Source organism: Equus quagga, unplaced genomic scaffold (genome assembly GCF_021613505.1).
Source record: "Equus quagga isolate Etosha38 unplaced genomic scaffold, UCLA_HA_Equagga_1.0 76195_RagTag, whole genome shotgun sequence".
NCBI classification, from domain to species: Eukaryota; Metazoa; Chordata; class Mammalia; order Perissodactyla; family Equidae; genus Equus; species Equus quagga.
In genome coordinates, this window is record NW_025803138.1 from 1,452 (window position 1) to 19,624 (window position 18,173).

The following is an 18,173-nucleotide window of genomic DNA, read 5'->3' on the forward strand; positions in this document are numbered from 1 at the left end:
ACACTCGACCCTACTGCTGGGGAGAAAGTGGTCAGTGTCCTGAGAGAAGTACCAGTAAGGTCCTACAGGAGTTAGAAGAGGGAGCGAGGCCTTCTGCTTGGGTGGCATCATGGAGGCGGTGACCTTAGAGTTGGGACTTGCAGTAGGGGAGGACTGAGCGGGGGGAGATGGCCGAGGGTCTATGAGGGTACAGAGCAGAGAAGAGAATGTGCCGAGGCGAGGCTCTGCGACAGCACAATGCAAGGCCTGCCCGAGGAAGAGTGACGGCCCGTGTGAGCCAGGGGGAGTCTATGGGGAGCCGAAAATAATCCTTGAGTCAGAAAGGTCATGTATGGGAGGGCCTTGAATGCCAGGCTAAGGATCTGGGCTTTATTGTGGGTAAATGAGCAGCAATGAACTGTTAGAGTACGGGAGAGTGACACCATCAGCTTGAGGAGGATTCTTCTGGCGGCTCTGAGCAGGGTCGTCCAGAGGGGCTGAGACTGGGGTCAGATCCCCATCTGTTCCATTCTTGTGGAGCAGACAGCTCTTCCTCACTGAGCTGAAGTTCCTCCCCTGAAGCTTCCACATCAGCCCTGCTTCTACCTGCTGTGGCCCGGCCTGAGCTCCCATGTGGCAGCGGCCTTGCAGACCCCTGAGCCTGCCCATCCCTCAGGCCTTCTCTTGTCCGTCCTCAGATGGTTCCAGCATTCCTCGTAGGAAATGATGTCTAGCCTCTCGTCCTCCCAACTGCTCTCCTTTAGATGTAGACGAAAGGGCTGCATCTCCCTCAAAGTGTGTGGCCACAGCAGAAAGAATAACCCAGACTTGTTCTTTAAGAAGGATATCCAATGCTAACCTTCAGGAGAGATGAAGTGGACAGAAGCCGGATGCCGAGGGTGACAAAGTGGGCGATGGCGTGAGAGGCATCAGCCGTAGTGCAAGAGCAGCAGTTACCACGTGTGTTATAGGTAATAGCACTTCCAATGTGCCAATGTGCATTCCAGGTCAGCTAAATCAATCTTTACAAAGGCCTGTCCTGGTAGGTGTATTGTGCCCTCTTTGCAGATGATGAAGCTGGGGAAATGCAGGCAGCCACTGTGGACTTTCTGAAGATGGAAATGGGGTGGCCTTGCTAAAAGGGGACCATTAGTAAAGGAATGATTTTCCCTAATTTGGTTCTTACTCTGCCCTGACACTCAGTTCCAGGCCTCTCATGGTGTCATACCACCAGAAAGAACATGAAATCCATGTGGGGCCTGGCCTGTCCCCACTGATGGCCAGAGCACTGGCTCTGGGTTCAGGAGTCACAGACAGACTCCAGAGGGTAATTTTTCAGTTGTTCTTGGACAAATATTTCTCCCTGTCTCAGTCTCACATTCTCCATCTATTAAATGGCACAAATGCTTTCTGAGGCCCCTTGCTGCACCCTTGTATTAACCGTGTCTTTTAGTTTCTCTGATCAGATGCTTTGACATCGGTGACGTTGCTGACCATGGAGGGACCACCCCTCCCAGACTCAGCCATTCCTAGAGGCAGGAATTAGCTTGCCCTTCCAGCTTGCTGGAGCCCACACCCCGACCACCTTCTTCATGGGCCTCTCACATACCAGGCCACTGTCATCCAGCCTTAATCACTCCACTTCCAGGATCCTGACAACGGTGGATGGTCCAAGGCCCCAGAGCAGTTTGTTGAGTTTGCCAACCCTAATCCTGCTTACCCTGCCTCACCCCTTCCTTCCAACAGCAACCAGGATGAAGACTCTTGTCCCCAATTCCTCCTCCTCCCTCTGTCTCCAGACCCACCTGGTCCTTCACGCTGTGGCCACCATGGTGGTGACATGCCTCCTTCCCTGGGAACTGTGAGTAACAAACTATCTTTTCAGGGGCAGTGGTGTCCTGCTCTGTTGGTCTTACCATACCTCAAATTTCTATGAATATACTATATTTTAAAACCACCCCTTCAGTTATTAATCTTTATTTTGAACTCTGATGAAAATATACCCCTTAGCAACAACAATGCGTTCCGTCCCCACGACAGCCCGATGAGTCAGGTGCTGTCCCCATCTCCATCTGAGAGGAGGACATTGAGGCACTGAAAGGCGAAGTATATCACCTAAGGACACACAGCTAGTTCAGTGCTGAGCAGGGACTTAAACCCACACGCTTCTGCCCCAGAGTTGATATTTATATTCTGTGAGGCCACTGTCATTGATTTGGCCATATCTGGACTAACCTCAAGGGGAAACAAACTGAGTTCTTCGAAGTCCTTATCTGGGGCCACGACGTTAGCTGCTACCCTCCTGCGTGCGGCCCTGGCACATGAGGTTGGGTGTTTATCCTCCCCTGGATGGGGCAGTCTGCACCGGGAGATCCACATCTGGAGGGCAGCTGCTGCAGAACCGGACCTGTCACGCCTTTGTCCTACATGCATGTCCCCTACCTCGTCCCTGGACCAGGATTTCCAATGTGGCCCCCCATTTATATGTCAGAAAGACTCACCCCAAACTGTGGAAGAGTCCAGGGAGACCAGGACCAGAGCAAAGAGCCACATCTCAGAAGGACAGCAGCTCCTGGACCTGCAGCACTCAGCGTGGCTGGGAGGGGCTGTGCAGTCAGCCCCAGAGCCCCAGCTCCTGCCCTGCCCCTCAGCTCCCTCCCTCCCAGCCAATAGCCTAATCAGGCAGAACAGATTTCCCCTTCCAAAGATCACTCTGGGCTTTGTGGATCCTTTATGCTCCGCCTCTTAGAGTTTACCCTCTTTTATCTAAACAGCACAGAATGAACTCTGCCATTACAGATAGCCACAGACTGGTCAAACAACTTGTTACATAAGTTTTTCTCCCTTACTAGACTTTAGCCTTAGTGCGCTGTGAGCTTCCCAAAGGAAGGCACAAGCAACAGATGCTTTTGGACAAGGGGAGACTTTGGTCTTGGATTCCCAGAACAAACCCAAAAACCTTTAGAGCAGCTCCCAGCCCCACAGATGCTCAGCTGGGGAACTGAGGACAAATCTCTTAGCTTCCCTGGGTTTCATAGGGGTCTCTGCTATCAGGCTTGGAAGCATCTTAAATTGCATCCAGTCTCCCTTCTGATGCCTAAATTAATTTTACAATATTCCTACCAAGTGACTCAGCCTCCTTTCACACACTTCCCAGGTCATGTAACTCATTACCTCTAGAGGAAAGGATCTTTGGATAGAATCTTCTTAGAGCAACAAACTGCATCCCTCCATGTTCCTCACTCTATTCGTTCATTCACGCATCCATCCTTCCATCCATCCATCCATCCTTCTATCCATCCTTCCATCCATCCTTCCATTTGTTCTTATTCTGTTTATTCATTCATTCTCCAAACATTTACCAAATGCCTGGCACCATGCTAGGTGTTATGAATACCAAGATGAATTAAAGACGTGTTCCATGTCCTAAGGAGCTCACTGTGAAGTAGGTAAGACAGATGGGGTGTGTGTGGGTGTGTGTGGGGTGTGAATTGCAGTGCAATATGAAATAATCAAAATAGAGGGATACAAAGTGCTCTGGGTCCACCTGGAAAAGTGCCCTTTTCCTTCTGGGTACCATGAGAAATATGCTCAAAGCCTATTTCATAGGATCATTAAATGTCCAACAATGGGGAATCAGTTATAGACACTTTCGTACAACTGGCTAAGGAAATACTATCCATTCACTCAAAGTAGTGATGCCCACAGCTATTTATTGGCAAGGAAAGACAGTCATGATGTGTTGTGAAGGGAAAAAGGAACAGCTTACAGAACAGTTATGGCTGCTCTTTGGGAAAAGGTTTAACAGTTCCTCAAAAAAATTAAATGTAAAGTTACCATATTTTCTAGCATCCACTCCTAGTTAACTACCCAAGATAACTGAAAACATGTTCATACAAAAACTTGTACACAAAAGGAGGATTATTCATAATAGCCAAAAGGGGAAACAACCCAAATATCCATCAACAGATGAATGGACAAATAAAATGTGATCTATCCAAACCATGAAATATTATTCAGTCATAAAAGAAATGAAATATAGATATTTGTTACAACAAGGATCTTTTCATTCATTGTAAGACTGAAATTTGAAAACCTTACACTAGTGAAAGGATCCAGACACAAAAGGCCACATATCGTATGGGTCTACGTATAAGAAATGTGCAGAATAAGCAAATCCACAGGGACGGAAAGTAGATTAGAGGTTGCTAGGGATTAAAGGAGGAGAGAAGGAGAAATGACTGCTAGCGAGGATGAGGCTGCTTTGGGAGTGATGGAAATGTTATGGGATTACAAAGTGGTGATGATTATACAACTGTGCGAATATCCTAAAATCACTGAGTTGTGCACTTTAAAATGGTGAATTTTATGGTACATGAATTTATTTCAATAAAACAAATATTTTTTAAAATTTACCATTATTTAAAATATTTTAAAATTTAAAATATTACATATAATGTTCCACTTTAGTAAAAATATATCTTTATTTACATAGGAAAAATTTTGGAAGGTTTTACATCTAATTAGTATTACAATAGCCATTTCCTGGCTGTAGGATTTTGAGTGTTTATACTCATTTATATTTTCCACTTTTATTCATTTGGACATTCATTTTACTGTGTGGAGGACACTGTGCTGAAGTGTTTTGTATGCAGGATCTCACTTAGACCTCAGATAAACCTGTGAATTGATACAATTATCTCCTGGGGCTCAGCCTGGTCAGGAACTGGCCCACAGTTCCTGTGGGAAGAGCTGAGGATTGAACAAAAGCTGCACAACGTCATAGCCGATACTCTCAACCACTCTGCGTTGGTGTCAAAAACTTTATGGCAAACCCACTTTCTGTTTCTTGGTTCCCCTATAGGTGAGCTCAGGTGACCTCACTCTTCTTGGATCTCTGCCACCTCCATCCCTTCAAAAGGCTATATCTTTCTGTTGACCCCTCCTGGATCCCCAGGCTGCCTGGAAGGCTGGTTGGAACCAGGTGTGCTGGGGTTCCTGGGAGAGGTAGTGACCAGGTGGTGGAGGTGCTTGCTGATGTCTCACACTTCATGGTTCCCTCTCCCAGTGCAGACTCGTCACTGAGAAAATGCTGCCCAGCCAGGATTGCGTGTCCTAGTCCCCTTCGAGTTAACTGGAGTCATGACATTCATTCTTGCCAATGGAGAGGGGGCAGATGTGAGCAGTGTTGTCTGCAAGCCAATGCGGTAAAGAGACAGCTGTGCCTTCTCCACGCTCGCACTGTTTTCTCAGTGTCATGGGAAAGCTTGCCTTTGTGCAGGCCAGACCAATATTGACGTCAGGGAAAACTGGGCAACCAGCAGCATAAAGCACATCATAGTCTAAGAAAAGCTCATGGATTTTTGGCCAAAGCCATAGGCTGTAGCTGAATCAAGCTTCTGGAGACCCAAAACTAAAAACATGATGCTAAGTTGCACTAATTCTAGACACTGTGGCAGGCCAGAGAGGGAGCCCTGTGGTGGGGTGAGAACTTTGTGACAGCATTAGAGTCAGTCCCCAGAGGTCATTGCTTCTGCAAAGACTGACCTGGCCTGTGTTCTTCCCTTTTATCCAGGAAAGAAACACGGGTCATAAAGAGCACCCCTATCTCTGTCCACATGGGACAATCTGAGTGGTTCTGATAGCACATAGCAAGGCTGTTTCTAATCACTTAGCACACCACACACACACACACACACACACACACACACCTGTTAAGGCATAATCATCCTGCTTTTTGCCCTGGCCAGCTGGCCTTTGCAACTTGGGAGCTCAGCCCTGGCTCTCAGCCTATGAAGATTGTAGAGTGCTGATTTAGCACAATATAAAAGGCAGGAGTGAATTAGGGGCCAGTGTTTAAGTTCACACGTTCTGCTTCGGCAGCCTGGGGTTCACTGGTTGGGATCCGAGGTGCAGACGTGGCACCGCTGGTCAAGCCATGCTATAGTAGGCGTCCCACATATAAAGCAGAGGAAGCTTGGCATAGAAGTTAGCTCAGGGTCAGTCTTCAAAAAGGGGAGGATTGGCGACAGCTGTTAGCTCAGGGTTAACCTTCCTCAAAAAGCATAAAAAAAAAAAAAAGGCTTGGGTGAATTATTCTCTCAATACCATTGTTCACTCACATGCCTGCTTGTGACACCAACCAATCTCTCAAATATAGGCAGCCACTCCCAGAAGTTGCTATGCGTAGTTGCAGGCTGTAAATCAATTCCTTGTTCATGGTGACTCTGGAGAAGTGACGGGAGAGACTGGAGTGCATGAAGCCTCAAGAAGTCCTCAGCTTTGCTTTACATGTGTAATCTCCCTGGGTCACATCACCTCTAAGCGATACAGCTCTTCCTGTTTTGGTGACAGTTGATTGGGATTATCGCTTTCTCTTGGGGAACTCCCTGTGGTTTCCCATGTGGAATGAGATGAACTGAAGAGTAAAATCCCAGGAACTGGCCTTACCTCCTAAGCATCTGAGCAGGTCTCAGGAGAGAAGACACATCTGGGTCTCCAAATTAGCCCCCCAAACCTCTCCATCTCCATCCGTTCACTCAATAGATACATGAAGAGCACGTATTAGAACAAGCACTGAAGTAGCATGAGCCCCTGTCCTCCTGGGCCCTTCACTTGACTTTGTCTATTAACCATGGGATTAACCAGGCAGAGCCTTCATGGTGGAGAACACTGCACTGGGAGCCCAGAGGTCAGGGAACCCCAGTGGGTGACATTCAGGGATCCTTTCTGGAAACGAGGAAGTGAGAGGCAAGGGGATTACTATGGGTGTGGTAACTTCTCATGCACCATTCAAACTGGATCAATATTCTCTGAATCTAGAATTCTTTCACATTTTCCTGTGGGGCCTAGACATATGCAGTGTTTCTGGAACCTCAGTTATTTTCATAATAACATCATGTTTCTGGATGTTATTTGATGTTATTTTTTTATTGTGCATTATTTTGATGTTATTTTTAATGTTTTTTCTTCTCATAATAACATCACTTTTTTTTGCCATATCAGCATACCGCTTATACTGTTATTAGCAGTTTTCCATTTCTTAAATGGGTTAATACATTTTACTTTAACACAATCATTTAAAAATGAAATTTTACATAATTTCCATAAATGGAAGACTTCTACAACTTACCATGAATTAAAGTTGAGCATGGAAAATGTGTCATTGTATTTTTAAAAATTAAAGTGATGGTAAAAATAAGACATGGCTAAGGAAATATATGTAGTAATATCTTCAATCGAGTTACAAAAGTGTACAACCAAAAATAAGTTACTTAATGGGAAAAGTGGACAATTGACAGACAGTAACATAAGGTCAGGAACAGAGTTTTCCGACATCATGACCACTAGACAGGTGACCAGGCTTTGGCTACCTCGAGGGTCATTTTATTGCAGCCATCTCCTCGAGCTTCAGGGAACTTCTTCCTTGTGACACTCAGATAACTGGGGAGGACTCACATCTTGTTCACAATCTCAAGGCCCTTGATGCTGTGTTGTAATCAGGTGGTCAGATTTCCTGGGGTCAATCCGGTCCTAGGACTGAGTGGGAGAGAGCACCTGTGGGAAATTTTGACCTGACAGTGGGTCCCAGAGGGCAGCACTGCCCCGTGGGCATAAGTAGCCATTCTCCATGGCATTACAACTGGTGATCAGGTCATCTACATCAGGTTATCATGTGGGACTGCCTAGTTTAGCTCCTGCTGAGTAAGAACGTACTGTGAGAGTAGAGTACTGTGGGAGCAAATGGGCCCAGAATTTCAGGGGCTTATTTCCTGCTGATGTAAAGAACTGGGGTGCTGTTCAGGTCAACAAGGTGTCTGTCCTCCACGTGCTCATTCAGGGACTTCCCAGGTGCTCAGTAAACTTACTCTGTAAAGGGCCAGAGAGTAAATATTTTAGGCTTTGGGGGTCGTATGATCTCTGTGGGAACTACTCAACTCTGCTGTTTTAGCAAAGGCAGCATAGATGATACCTAGGCAAATGGGCATGGCTGTGTTTCAGTAAAACTTTATTTTAAGAAGAGATGGCGGGGAGCTTTGACTCATGGGCCTGTGTTTGGTGGCCTGTGACCTAGACCATTATGGCTTTGCTGTCTTTAATTCATGGTTTCGCATGTTGTTATGGGTGTTGATTCAAGTCAGCTGAAGAGGGGAGGAGCATGAAGAAGTGAACACGGTGGAGGGTGCATTTTGGACCAGACTTGGATGTGGCACTCCACACTTCCACTCACATTCCACTGGAAGGAACTTAGCCATGTGGCCAACTCATTGCAAAGAAGGCTGGGATCGTGGTCAGTTTTTACGCCAAAGAAGGTAGGACAGACGTTAATGGAAAGCTAGCAATTCCTGACAAAATTAATACATCAATTTACAGATTTGATATTAGGGATTTTTTTCTAATAGACAGCAAAATGAATATGTAACCATTATATAAATACATTAAAGTTTGTTTGCATGCCATCTAAAACAATCTTGTACAACTCTGGGAATAAGTATACTACCCTCAGGTAAACACTGAGATTTTGTATTTCTTTGATTTACATTACCAGAGCCTGACTGTAAACCCAGTCTCTACTTCCTAGGGCTAGCTACAAAGGTTTCCTTCAGTTTTGTATGAAAAAAAGAGGTAAATGTGTGAATCAGAAATAAACACTAAAATTTAGGCCCAGAAAAGTTAAGACTGAATCATACACTGGAAAGGGCCCACAGCTCAAATTACTATTATATTTTATTATAGACATCCGAGTGATTACACTGACCTTAACTAGACAAGTGTTTTGTGTGTTTTCTTACCCAGAAAGTTTCTATGTATTAGTGCCCTGAACTCTCTGTGACCTCCTGATTATACAGGGCATTAACAGGCGAGCAGTATTTGGAGGCACAGAGAAGAGAGAACATTAGCAGTGGTGCAAGGTGGATTTGTGGGCTTCTTGGGGAGGTCACTGGGGCTGGGTGGGTGAATAAGGAGCAAGGGCTTGGATGCTAAGCTAAGGAAAGGTGACTTTCACCCTGGACAATGGGGAGCCATTGAAAGCCTTTAATCCAGGGAATGACAAGACAAAAAGGTCATTTCTGAAAGTAGAATGTGGCAGAAGCAGGCAAGCCATTGGAGAGGCCAAGAGGGTTCCTCTGAAAAGGAACCTCCCAGGCACTCACTGGGAGGGTGGAGGGTGAGCTCTCCTTTCCAAAGATGGCTAAGTTCTTTGCGTGTGAAAGCTTGGCCTTTTGGGCTCGCACAGGCCTCAGCAAGAATAATGACATAAGCATTTCCAAAGTGCTGGACTGTGCAAAGCTTTCTCAGATCGCAGGATCTATGGATGCTGGTTCTTCGTTCTCAATTTAGAAGGTCATGGAAGGCACAGGGGAGTTGTAACCCTCTGAGATCCCCCAAACCGTTGTCTGTCCTGTCCCACTTGTCCTTCTATGCAAGCAGATTGGGAGCACATTGCGGGTGGCACCAGTGTGTGTGGAGGATGAGTCAGTCCACTGTCCCCCATCCCATCACGAGGTTCCAAGGGCCTTTCACACTACGTACATATAAAATGTCATTTCAACATACCAATAAGCATGAACATCAAGACGTGCAAAGTAAAGCCAGACACTCAAATTGCCCCTATCAAATTGGCAAGGATTTGTACCATTACTGTTTTCGTGGTCATGCCAAGTATTAATATATTTTTTAAAGATTTTATGTTTTCCTTTTTCTCCCCAAAGCCCCCTGGTACATAGTTGTATATTCCTTGTTGTGGGTTCCTCCAGTTGTGGCATGTGGGATGCTGCCTCAGCGTGGCTTGATGAGTAGCGCCATGTCCGTGTCCAGGATTCGAACCAAGGAAACACTGGGCCGCCTGCAGCGGAGCGCGTGAACTTAACCACTCAGCCATGGGGCCAGCCCCCACCAAGTATTGTAAAGAGTATGGAAAACAGGAAGTTTCACAATTCATGTGGGAGATTAACTAGCATAGTGTCCTAGGGGATGATTTGGCAAAATCTATCCAAAATCTATCTAATCTATCCTGGATGGTCCCAGGATCCCTTGTGGATACCAAAATCCGTGAATGCTCAAGTCAGAAGTGTGGTGACCAGAGACTCCTGAAAGAGCTGGTAACTGACTGGCTCCCGGTGTCCTGCTTATCAGCTACTGGCTCTATCAGCCTCAGGCCTCGGAAGGCCTGAGCTAGGACAGACTAGCAGGGTATGAAGGTGAGCGTTTGGGCTTAAAGAAATCAAGGAAGACCATTTCTGTCCCCAGAGAAGGCTCTCTTAAGGGCCATGGCATCGACATAACCAGGAGTCCCAGATCCATTATTTCTTCGGCAGAGAATGGCTATTATACAGGGAGCAGCTCTCACACCTCCTGCAGCTTCACACTCCATTCCAGAGTCCCAACCTAGGACAGGATCACTCAGAGTCAGAAGAGAAGAGGCATGAAGCAAACCCAGTCCCTGGCCACAGTAACCCTGTTGCAGACTTGAAGGCCATGGTCAGTCCAACAGCAAGTCACCTGCAGGCTGCCCATCTTGAGCTCATTCCCTGGTCTTAGCTAAATTTCGTTCCTGCACCATAACCTTGCAAACCCCCCTCATATTTGCTGTTGAACCCTCCCCTCAATCTCTAGTCACTTAGCAGTAACAATACTCCACCAATGGAGAGGAGTGTGAGGGCATGGCCAATTTTGAGATAAGAAAGAACACTGCAACTCTGACATTTCATTTCAGATGCAGAGTCAGACACAGAGCCAAGATTAGAATTACTAGCTAGGTAATTAAGTTTACAGAGGTCCCCACTGGAGTTTTTGAACTGGAGGGGAAACATGGCAGAAGGAGTACCTGGCTTTGTTAAGAGAAAGAATGGGGTCATCCCAGTCTCACAAGCCATGGATTCCCAGAAGGACTGAGACCTTAGGAGCATCAGCACCTTGGACAAGGCCAGTGCCCTGAGCTGACATGTAATTAGCAAACACATTGGTTTATCCTGTGCCAGTTACCGTTTCTAGTGCTTTATAAACTGCAGCTCACTGAATCCTCCTAATGAGTCCATGAGGTAGTATTATTAAGCCCATTTACAAGTGGGGGAAACTGAGACATAAAGAAATGAAATAAGTTACTAGGGGGTGAGACTGGGGTTTGATCCCAGGAAGTAAGGCTCCGGTCTGTTCTTTTAACGACTCTGATATGCCATCTCCCTTGTCCCCAGCCGTACAGGCATAACATGGTCCAGGTGGTAGGGGCATAGGTCCTCAACTGTTCGAACACCCTCGTTGTTGCAAATGCATAATACATATTAAATTAAATCTATTTGTATATACATATGTATAATTGTACACATATATGTAACATATATATGCACACACACTAAAGTATACATGATTTATATATATATATATATATATGTAAGAGCCTACAATGTGCTAGGAAGAAATGACTTATCCTATGTCACATAGTAAGAGAGAGTTCATCTTGAACAGAGGTCTCGTGTATCCCAGGGGAAATATGGTTTACTGGCTTTCTGCAAGTACACCCCAATCCCATGCTTTCTTGTTCTTTATGCCAGAAATAGAGCTCACTATCAAGAAGCAAAAAGACTATATATACAGTACATATATGTAAGGATGACAAGTGGCTCCATGTAACAGAAATAACTATGGTCTCTCGACAAATGAGGTTTTCTCATTCTGTGTGACAAGTAGGCAATGGGTCAGGGAGAGAGGTGTTCTTCATCAGGAAGAAGAGGGAGAGGTGTCCTTGGTTCTGGAAAAGAACTTAGTGATGGTCTCTCCTTGGACATGCCCAGAAACCCAGGAACACTCTGGAGATGCTTAAGAAAGTCATCAAGAATTTGGAAACCTTCTAGCTTGCTGTTCCACCATCCATAGCATGTGGTTCTCATGTTCATGGAGGAAAAATGGGTAACACAACTGCAGACATCTTGCCCACCTTTCACGTAGGAGGAAGGAAAATAAAGAGTGTATAACGCAGATGCCAGCTGAGTCTGTGCCTCTTTACTCTGGAGAAGCATAGATTTTTCTAGAACCCCACTCAGATGTCTGCCTCCATCTCATTGGCCAGATCCTTGTAACATGGCAGCTGCTAACTACAAGGGAGTATGGGGGTTGGGGTAAGAATTTGTAACTCAGTACATTGCTTCTCTGGACAGAATCAGATTTCTCTTAGGAAGAGGACAAGAAGGATATCGGGAAGAAGCTGGTCATTGTCTCCCTTCCCGTGGCATCCTCACCCGGGATTCTATCATCTGCTGAAAAAGGTGGGGAGGGATGTTGTGGAAAGCACCGTGGAATGAGAGCCCTAGAGAAGGGCTTCTTTGTCCCGTGGGCTGAGATCATTATTCTCTTGGGCTCACGTAATGGGGACTCAGGACTCAGTTCCTGCAGGGTGAGGACAGACAGACCTGAGGTTGGCATTCAGGGAGGAACCTCTGAGCTGGCTAAGTAGATGCATATGACTGCTGAGCAGAGCATTTCTCCCCATTTCAGCTTCTCTCTCCCCTTCTCTGAGCTGACAGGGCACCTGAGCAACAGATGAAGCTGATTCAAATAGAACACGGGCACTGTGGTTTCCAGGTGGCACCAAAACAGTCTCCTATTGCCACCTCCGATCTTAAAACAATAACCATGTATGTAGCTCATGAGTCTGTGGACCACTTGCCTCCTACAGTCCTGCTGATCTCAACCTGGTCAGTTGAGCTTGGTCAGGCTCAACCATGTATCTGTAGCTGTGGGTCAGCTGGAGGCTGGCTGGTCTGAGACAGCCTCTCCTGGGATGGCTCCCCTGTATGTGGTGTCTCGTTCTCCAGCAGGCTAGCCTGGGAATGTTCACATGACAGTCACATGGGCTCACGAGAGGGAGGGGACACATGCAAGGACTTATGAGTTGTTAGGTGAGAACTGGCACCCCATCACTTCCACCTTGTTTTACTGTCAAAGCAAGTCAAGAGTCCAGCCCAGACTCTGAATGAGTGGACCTGCAGAATCGCATGGCAAAGGGTGTGTGTATAGAGAGGTGATAACAGTTGTGGCCATTCAGATGCATCACTCTGGCTCTGCAGGGTGGAGAATAATGGCAGGCAGACTAGATAGTCTTAAACGAGCTCAGGTGAGAGGCAAAGTATAGATTTTCTGCAGAGAAATGTTATGTGAGTGGAGCTTCCTGAGCACTTTTGAGGAGCTGGGAACTGGATTAGTTCTGTCTTAGAGGCTGGGAGAACACCTGGGCATGAAGGCATTTATCTCAGTTTGAAGGAGGAATAAGATCTAGGAAGCTCCACCCAAGCAGGCCCTGCATGGATAGGACCCCAGAGGCCACAAGAGCCAAGAGATTACTCTAAATGCCATCCCTGGATGTGTCAGCTCAGGCATGGTCACACTATTTGGGGACACGGTGGAGAGTCTTGGCCTGGGGTGCAGTCCTGGCTCCATCCTTGAAGCAGGTGTGGCTGCATGGACTCTGCCCACAAGAGGGCAGCAGAGAATTCTCAGCCAAATTGGTGCCTCTGGCCAGAATCAGGAGATGAAGTTAGGATGCCTTCAGGCCCAGACGTGGACAGTAAACAATGTCCTGTGTAGGAAGGAAGGGTTGCTTTGCACTTAAGGACTCAGGCTCTGGAGCCAGACTGCGAGGTTCATATCCCAGCTCTGTCACCAGGGCCGGCTTCACGGGCGTGAGACCTGTGCAGTCACACAGACCCGGCTCTCTGAAGGCCTCCTGGCTCCCCAGTTGCTTTAATGCTCTGCTGCTACCATCTTGTTAATCTTAATTTTTGAAATGAGGAGTTATTTTATTCTGCACAACAAAATTATGCAAATTACACATTTCTATTTTGCACAGTCAATTGAGTAGCTGGTCCTGGCTGTCACTTACTAATTGAGTTTTCTTGGGCCTTGTGGCAACCTGAGAGGGTTGCCATAAAGATTATTTCAATTAATATGAAAAGTGTTTTATTATGAAGACAAATAATAAATAGTTAATAACTTTTAGTTACTATTATTAGCATAGAGTTCAAAGACATAATCTACTGGTCACCAAAGGTGATGTCCAAATCCACGTTGTAAAGATCCATCTGGCTTGCCATCTATCAATCTGACAATATAGTCCTGTTGCCAAGAACTTTCTAGGGGACCGTGAAATGAATTTGACCTTGGTCCTGACCCCGAGGAGCCCCCAGTCTAACAGGAACCCTTCTGGTCACCAGCTTCCCTGCCTTCACATTTATTCCTGGTGCCAGTGCACAGAGGAACACAAATGAGCTGATGGCACAGGGACTGATGGACAGGACACGTTTGCTGACCCTAGACTCACTGTTCATCCCTCTTCTGGATGCTCATCTCCTGGACTGACCAGGGAAGCTCCAGGCAGGGCCTACAGATACGAGGGACCAGCTTCAGAAGGCTGCCCCTCCCCAGTGCTCTTCTGAGGGTGAGATGTGGGCTGCTCTGCTCCCCATGGTGTGGTCACAGCTGCACAGTCCAGGGCAGGCACCCAGGCCAAGAAGTGGAGAACCACACCATGGTTGGGATGGTCTCTACTGGAGGGTGGCTGAGACGATCAATCAGACCTTCTGTCTCAGGAAGGTTGGACTGAAACTGTGCAGAGAAAGCCAGAGGTCAGGAGAGCAGACAGAGTGCAACGCAAGGTCCCAGTGAGCAGAAACCTTCAGCGACCCAGAGACATCAGCAGGAGCTGTCGAAGCAGAAGCTCAGAGGGGTTGAGTTGCCATGAAGGGCCACATCCAGGGTTGGGGAGGTGGGTGTCACTGCAGGGGAAATGATACAATGACTCTGTTGTCATAACTACCTAGGGTTCATCTCCCAGATGATATTCCAGTCTCCAGAAGGCCTGGTCAATGTGCTGCTTTCCTTCTTCTTCCTGCATTCTGATCACAAGATCCCAGTCACTGAAGAAATCCTGGGTGGGCTCACATGTTTACAATCTCCAGGCACCTGGGAAACAACTCCTTCACTCGCCTGCTCGTGCATTCAGCCCTGCATGCCTGCCGGCATTCAGCACACGCTCTGTGCACGGCCCTGGAGACGCAGAGACTGATAGAAAGTGTTCCCCTCAGGAACAGATGGAGCAGGTGAGGGGTTTCCAACCCTGGCTGTCCACCATCTTCACGTGGGGGGCTTGTAAAAACTCCTGACGCGCAGGCATCTCCTCAGAGGAAGGGAATCAGAATCAAGATGGGGCCCGGGCAAAGGTATTTTTTTAAAAGCAGCTCAGCTGACTCCAGTGGCAGTGAGGATGGAGAACGTCTCATCCAGTGGATTTCTTTCAGCCTCTGTAGGTTTCTGCTTCTTTTAAGCCAGCCTGAATTTTGTTCATCTCCAGTCTTTCTTTTACATGTTTTTTCTCCCTTCTTTTTCTGCTTTCCCTTCCTCTATTGTAGGTCATGACTTGGTCTACATCAGGCACCAGCTCATGCCACCAGTTTCCCCAAAGATTAGTCATAATTATTTAAGGGAAATGTTCATTAATAGCAGTTTCAAAGCCCCTGGTCTCTCACAGCTGCCTGGAATGTGGGGGCAAAGCGTGTTTGACAGACTCGGTTGCACACCCCAGAGCTGGGCAGGGAGGGGGAGCAGCTGTAGGCAGGGGCTGATGGGTGAGGAGTGGAGAGTATGGTCAAGAGGAAAAGGCCCTTCCTGTGTGGGCAGGGTCGATCTGGGGGTGGCCAGGCAGTGCCGTAGGGAGATGCCAGCTTAGGGGCAAGGAGGCCTCAATTTGGCTCCAGTAGTTTCATCCATGTCTTCTGGGTTATTGGAGCCAGTTCCTTCCCCTCTCTGGGCCTCCTTTGTCCATACACATAGGTGGTCAAGTGCCGTCCCTGGTGCCCTTCTACGTCATGTCATGTCCTTTTCCTCTGGTTGCCTTCAATATTGTCTCATTGTATGGCTAGATGTGTGTGTTGTCCTTTAATCCCGCTTGGAGTTGACTGATCTTCCTGGACCAAGCTTCAGCATCTTTCATTATTTTTGGAAAATTCTCAGCCACTAGTTTTTGAAATACGTTTTCTGCTCCTTCTTTCTCTCTTCTCCTCCTGGGATTCCAATTACACCTATGTTGGACCATTCCATATTACTCCACATCTCTTAGATCCTCTGTACTGTTTTTCTCTGCTCTTTTTCCTCTTTTTATTTAAGTTGGGCAATGTCTATCGACCTCTCCTCAACTTCGCTCATTCTCTCCTCAGCTGTGTCAAGTGTACTGATAAAACCACTGAAGGTATTCTTCATCTCTGTTACTATTTTTCAAAATTTCTAACACATAAATTTGCTTCTCTCTGTGGAAATTACCCATCTGTTGATGCAAGTTTTCCATATAGTTGTTTTGGATCCCTAGTCTGTTAGTTCTAACACCTGGGCCATCTCTGACTCTACTTCTGCTGATTGTTTTGTTTCGTGTTAGTGGAGTTTTTTCTTGCTTTTTGTGTGTTTGCAATATTGGATGAGGGATCCAGAGTCCCCCTGAGCAGCAAATGTGAGAGACTAGAAAATGAAGTAAATAGTATGTATGAGTGGAAATGGGAATGCCTCTTCTGCTATTCTGATAATGTGTTTGTGTGTACGTGTGTGTGTGTGTGTGCACGTGTGTTTGTTGGGAGAGTTGAGTGCGTTTATCAGGAGTGGAGCTGAGCTTGGGTTTCATTGTTGCTGTGGTTTTCTTCAGTGCACCACCCGATTCACATTCTTCCGGTGTTACCTCATGCTTAGGGCGAGAGCTGCTGAAAGGTTTTCCCCATATTCTTGTGCTACCCTCAGCTATAGCCCTGCCCTGTGCACCTGCCCCTCAGAGAGGGTCTCGCTCCACACTGTCTCCCTTCCCCAGTGGTAAACTTCTGCTTCTCAGTCCTTGGTGTGTGCTAACTGAGTGCTGGCATCCAGGAGTGGTTTCTCTTGTCCTGGTCCAGCCTCAGCCTCAGGCAGACCCTGTGTTCCTTGGTCATGGAGAGGGGGCTTTCTCAGTGATTCTGCCCCTCCCCAGCAGTAAAGGACCTCTAAGGACCAGGACCCAAGATGGTCTCCTGTTACAGTCCCAGGAATAGAAGATTTAAATTTTTCTCCTTTCTGCAGCCTCAATAGGTCTTCCCCAGGGCCCTGAGGGAGTGGTTTTGCTGCCCTTTTCCCAATGGTTTAGGGATTTCATTCCTTAAGGGAGAAGCCTGTGAACAGGACTTCATGCCTGCACCCCTGAGACAGGCTTTCTCTGGTCTTACTACATGCTCCCCATCTTTCTTAGGAGCCTCTGATGGAGGTCCATGGAGAAGAGTCTGTGTACACTCCCCCATGCGTTTGTGGCTCTCAAGGACTTTATACCCTCACACTAGCCCACACTTGGCCTTTAGCACTTGATTAGGAATCTTAGAGTAATTCTACCCACACCCACGGTGACCCCATCTTCCACCTGTAGCAGACAGTGAGTCAGCATCCACATTCCATCTCTGCTCCAAAGTGCCTGTCTTCCTGAGACCTCAGGGTAATTGTTCACCTGCTGCCTCAGATCTTTGAATGGTTTAGGAAAAGTCATGGTTTTGAGGATATTCCAGTGTTTCCTTGCTATTAGGGTGGGAGTGTCACTCCGTAGAGCTTTCTACATCCCAGCAGAAGCCAGGAGTCACCCCAGGGATTCTTAAAGAGGCAGTTAGAGCCTGACACTTCAGGGATCACTCCAAGGTGGTCACATCTTTAACTGAAGTGGTCCAGACTACAGAAGGGGCTCAGACGAGTTGTTGGAAGAGATGACCTCAGGGAAAGGACTGGGAATGTACTGTGTATGTTGAAGAAAGAATTGTAGACCTGTAGAAAGGTCAATAAAGGCCACATAACATGTGTCAAGGTCAGCAAGGAACCTCCCCTCTCCCCCAGACTCCAGGTAGATGCTCAACTGTGCCGCCTCCGTATTTACAGGTAATTCCACAAGGAAGATAGGGACACTGCACTCTGGCCACCCCACATCCTGTTGTTGGAAGGTGTTGAGGGCCTAGAGACATGGAGCAGATGCAAAGTGTCCCAGGGCCCAGCCTACTGCTCTGCTTGTCCAGAGGCCGAGTCAGACCTGTCAGAGGCAACTTGCTGCAGATAGTGCCCTCTCTCTTCATCCTTCTCTCTACAAGGAGGATGGCTTACTCTCCAGTTCAAGACACAGACACCGACTTGGTCTCCAAATGGACATTTATTCCCAA